Below are 6,000 nucleotides of genomic sequence, written 5' to 3' on the forward strand. Positions count from 1 at the left end.
GTTGGGAAAGTGGAACTCTGGATTCTGCTGAATCTTTGCTAGATATACCTGTAATGATCTGCCCTGAAGGAACAGTCCCCCTACCTCCAGGCTACCTTGAGGTAAGGGCCACCCAATCTCTAGGCTGCCCTGAGGAGACAGCTTCCTGTCATTCAGTCTTCCCTGAGAAGCCTGGAATCCAACGTCTGTAAATGAGATTAACCCTTTAGCTCTCCTAAATATGTAAGCACCTCTCCTGAGGAAACAGCCCTCTCTTCTCAGTTTAGAGAGATTAATTTTCATTCACCAGATGAATCTGCCTCATTTGGGTGTGCTATTCTCACCCATTTAGTAAGTGACCAAAAAAATTCTAGTTTTGAGTGGGGAACAGAGCAAGAGGAAGCTCTGCAACAGGTCTGGGCTGCTATGCAAGCTGCCCTGCCACTTGGGCCATATGATACAGCTGATCCAATGGTGCTGGAAGTGTCAGTAGCAAATAGAGATGCTGTTTGGAGTGTTTGGCAGGCCCCTATAGGAGAATCACAGTGCAGGCCCTTCGGATATTGGAGTAAAGCCTTACCACCCTCTGCAGATAATTACTCTCCTCTTGAGAAACAGCTTTTGGCCTGTTATTGGACCTCAATAGAGACAGAATGCTTAACCATGAGTCACCAAGTTGCCATGAGACCTGAGTTGCCTTTCATGACCTGGGTGTTGTCTGACTTGCCAAGCCATAAAGTTGGGCATGCACAGCAGCACTCCATCATTAAATGGAAATGGTATATATGAGATAGGGCTCATGCAGGTTCTGAGAACACAAGTAAGTTACATGAGGATGTGAACCCATTGCCCAGGACACCCACTCCTGCCACATTACTTTCTCTTTCCCAGTCCAGAGCTATGAACTCTTGGGGAGATCATTGCAATCAGTTGACTGAGGAAGAGAAAACTTGGGCCTGGTTTACAGATGGTTCTGCATGATACGAATGTACCATCTGAAAGTGGACAGCATCAGCACTGCAGCCCCTTTCTGCAATGTCCCTGAAGGTCAGTGGTGAGAAGAAATCCTCAAAGTGGACAAAACTTCAAGCAGTGTACCTGTTTGTTCATTTTGTTTGGAAGGAGAACTGGCCAGAATTGTGTTTGTATACTGATTCATGGGCTGTTGCTAATGTTTTGGCTGTATGGTCAGGAAATTTGAAGGAACATGATTGGAAAATTGGTGACAAAGAAATCTGGGGAAGAGGTATGTGGATTGACCTTTCTTAGTGGGCAAAAACATCAAGTTATTTATGTCCCATACGTATGCTCACCAGAGAATGACTTAAGCAGAAGATTTTAATAATCATGTGGATATGATGACACCTGATGGGCTCATGTACAGTATGGTCATGGTGGTAGGGATGGAGCTTATACATGGGCTCAGCAGCATGGACTTCCAGTCATCAAGGGTGACCTGACCACAATCACTGCTGAGTGCTCAATCTACCAGCAGCAGAGACCCACAATTAGTCCCTGATACGTCACCATTCCCTGAGGTGATCATCATCCTACCTGGTGACAGGTTTATTATATTGGACCACTTTCATCATAGAAGGGGAAGTGATTTGTTCTAACTGGAATAGACACATACTCTGCATATGTGTTTGCCTTCATTGCATGCAATGCTTCTGCCAAAATTATCATCTGAGAACTTGCAGAATGCCTTTTTCAACAATGCACAGCATTGTTTCTGACCAATGAATCTGCTTCATAGCAAATCAAGTGCAGGAATGTGCATGGGTTCAAGGAATTATCTGGTCTTATAATGTTCACCATCATCCAGAGGCAGCTGGGTTGATAGAATGGTGGAAATGCCTTTGGAAAATTCAATTATGGTGCCAACTAGATGGCAATACCTTGCAAGCCTGGAGCAATATTCTCCAGGAGGCTGTGCATATTCTGAATCAGCATCTATTCTATGGTGCTGTTTCTCCCATAGCCAGGAGTAATGGTCTAGGAATCAAGGTGTGGAAATGGGAGTTACACCACTCACTATCACCCCCATTGATCCACTACAAATTTTTTTACTTCTGTCCCTGTAACCTCATGCTCTTCTGGTCTACAGGTCTTGGTTCAAAAAGAGGGAGTGTTCCTATTGATACACAGAAATAATTCCATTGAACTAGAATTGAAGACTGCCACCTGGCCACTTTGGGCTTCTCATGCCCCTGAATCAAAAGGCAAGGAAGGGGGTTACTTCACTGGCTGAGGTGATTGATCCTATCAGGGAAATAGGACCGCAACTACACAATTGAGGTAAAAAAGTGTTTTCCTGGAACACAGGAGATCCCCTAGGGCATCTCTTAGTACCACCATGCCCTGTGATTAAAGTCAATAGAAAACTGCAACAACCCAATCCAGGCAGGACTACTAATGGCCAAGAAACTTCAGGAATGATGGTTTGTGTCTCCCCACCAGGCAAAGAACTATGGCCAGCTGAAGTGCTTGTTGAGGGTAAAGGGAACATGCAATGGGTAGTGGAAGAATGTAGTGATAAATATGAGCCACAACTATCTGACCAGTTACAGAAATGAGGACTGTGATGGTATGAATGTTTCCTCCTTGTTTTGTTATGAGAATGTTTGTATTTGTACATAAAGCAAATATATTTGTTTTCTTCTCTATCTTATCCCTGTATCATATGTCATAAGTTGCATTGTTCATTTTGTAGTATTTATGTTATAGGATATCAAGTTTAAGAGAGAATCTTACCCAAGGACTTGCTCCATATTCTGGAGATATTTAGTACATTTCTGGTTGTACATATGTTAGGTGAAACATATGTCTGTTATGGTGTTCTATTTAGAGATTCAGTATGGTGTAGGTGATGTACATAGCTGCCAGTTTGACAAGCAAGGACTGTGATGGTTAGGTTCATGTGTCAACTTGGCCAGATGGTGATGCTCAGTTGTCTGGTCAAGGAAGCATTGGCCTAACCATTACTGTAAGGACATTTGTAGATGGTTAATAAACCAGACTCTGGTTTAATAAATCACCAGTAAATTGACTGCATCTGTGGTTGATTACAATAATGCAATCTCTACAATGAGAGATTTCAATCAGATCTATTTAATCCAATCAATTGCACACTTAAGAGAGAGGAGAGAGAACTTTCATTTCTTCTTTGGTCAGCCAGCCTCTTCTGGGGAATTCTCAAAGACCCTCATCAGAGTGCCAGCTTGCAGTGTAACCAATGGAATTTCTCTTCTTCAGCAACCAGCCTTTCCTGGGGTGTTCATTGAAGATCTTCATCAGAGTTGCCAGCTCATTTCCTACCCTGTGGAATTTGGACTCATGCATCCCCACAGTTGTGTGAGACACTTTTATAAAATCACTTATTTACAGATATCTCTGGTTGATTCTGTTTCCCTAGAGAACCCTGAATAATACACTTTCCTCCATCTTTTATCTGGGAATCCTTTCCTGTTCTGTTTGTTTTTGTGCAGATTTTCCCCCATTCCCTAGGATTTGTTTAACTTCTCTTCCTTACTCAATGATCCCTTTTTATTATGCTTTTCACTTCTGTGAGATGCCCTACCATACAGAATTTCTTTCCCCCTTTTGGTTTCTGTAAAGCTTTTCTGCCTCTGGTTTCTTCCTTGTTAGTGTATCCTACTGTTACCAGACCAAGGCCATGGGTTTTTTTGCCTTATTCACTCAAATGACTGATTCCTGAGACACCTGTGTTTCAAAGAGAGAAAGAGTTTTATTTGCTAGGCATGAAGCAGGAGAGCAGATGGCCTATCTGCCCAAAATTTGTCTCCCCAAGCTGCAGTAATTTTAGTAGTTTCATAGTATCAAAAGATGGACAGGTTTTAGGATGAGCACAATGGCTCCAGATGATTTAATTAGAGGTGATTTAATTATTGAACATGTGCAGATTGATTACATGCTTAGTCACAGAACATATGTGAAAAATGGCAACATAGAATAGAATGGCACCATAGAATAGAACATATGTGAATAATGGGTGTGATATTTTAGTATTATTATGAGGTATAGGTAATTTGTAGGTTAAAATCTAAGCTACTGCACATGTCAGACAGGCCCATTTTGGTTAGTACCAGGTTCAGTTGTCAAAATAAATTTGGACTTGTGGTGGATTAGTTCTGGGCTGAACCAAGACCCTTTATTAATAAACATTAGGGACTTTCTTAAGTGATTATGACTCTAAAGTAAAAAAAAAAACTGGATACATGGGTAAAAGTGAAGGTTAATCACAAGGTTTTTACAATCACAACGGCACAATATAAAGGTTATATAATCATTATCAGAGATCAAGGCAGCTGGATTACAGTTCAGATTTCAGATATTTCCCACTGCATACTCTAATATATCAGAAAATAAAAAGGAATATCTATATTATGATACAGTAATCATAAACAGCCCTTAATTCTTAACTTCTCAGTTACACTACACCAGGGCAAAATATGTGTCAATCCAATAAGTCTGTTTTTACATTTAGGTGTTCCAGCAATCAGCGACTTGCCAACAGTTCTGATGCAGTCTCTTTTACTTCCTGGTGGCTTTTTTGCAGGTATGAGCTAGTCAGCCACTTGCATTCTGCACTTGGTCTCTGATAACTTGGGTTCCTGCGTCTAGACAGGCATGGGGCTATCTAAACTCACTGCTGTGAGTGGCTTTAAAGTCTGCATCTGCAGCAGGAGTGCCCCAGGCTGTGCTGCTTCTTGTGACCCTTTTGATGTGTGCGACTGAGTCAGGGGGTGGGTTATGGACTGGTGGATATGGGTTATAGATTTCCTATCTTTTTGGGTTTTATTTCTTTACCTTCAATTCTTCATTTATGACATTCTTCTCCAATCTTTAGCATCTTACAGAATTCCAAGAATGTAAGATTTGTATTTTTTTATTTGTTTCTGATGGGAGATTTTTCCAGGAAATATCTTATGTCACCTTTTTAATGAAGTCACCACACATACATTTTTTATGTCTTATTTTTTGCTAGATACTGTTCTAGATATTGGAGGTACAATCAAGGACAAGATATTTTCAGGTATAGGTTCTGGTTTCCTTGGCTTTCTCCAAAATGTCCCTGGCTTCTGTCTCAGTTTCTCTCTTAACTTCTCCCCCAAATCTTTCTCTCAGCTTCTCATGGCTCTCTGCTTGTTTCTTCTGGGGCTTTTCTGTCTGTGTCTCTCTTAGCTTCACTTGGCTCCTGCAGGTTCTCCTTGCTCCTCAGGGGGGGAAATTCTGGAATACATATCTTAGTTTCTCTCTTTACTTTGCCCAGGCACAAACTCTGGATTCATCTCTTAGGTTAGAATTTCCAAATGCTTTCTGTCTGCATTTCCAAGCATCTGAGTCTGTGTCAGCACTGCGATCTCTTTCTCTCCCTGAGATCTTTTAAGGCCTCCACTAAACTAATTAAAACCCACCTTGAATGGGTGAGGTCACACCTCCATGAAAACAATCTATTCAAAAGATCCCAACCACAATTTGGTGGGTCACATCTCCATAGAAACAACCTAATTAAAAGATCCCATGCACAATAAGTCTGCACCACAAGATTGGATTATGATCATGTCTTTTCTGGGGTACATAGTTTCAAACCAGCACAATATTAATTTTTGTGCTGTTATTGAGCTCTTTATATATTCTGGATATAAGTTCTTTATCAAATATATAATTTGGAAATATTGTCTTCTAGTCTGTGTGTAGATACCTAGATCTTTTTATTTTCTTAATGTTTTTATTAGAAGTGCTAACATTTTCTTTATTGATGAAATACAATTTATGAATTTTTCCATTTATAGATAAAACTAATACATTTTAAAAAAAAGTATTGTCAGCAAAAGCTGCTACAGATGTGCTATGGCTGATGATATGAATATTATGACTAATTTAACAATTTCTAGCTAGATGGCTGTCCTACATTTAGTCTTATATGTACTGAGGGCTCAACAATTTCCACCACATTTACTGTTGTGTGGAGAGCATATTGTAATAAAGAATGAATCA

The sequence above is a fragment of the Choloepus didactylus genome, chromosome X (genome assembly GCF_015220235.1).
Source record: "Choloepus didactylus isolate mChoDid1 chromosome X, mChoDid1.pri, whole genome shotgun sequence".
Classification (NCBI taxonomy): Eukaryota; Metazoa; Chordata; class Mammalia; order Pilosa; family Megalonychidae; genus Choloepus; species Choloepus didactylus.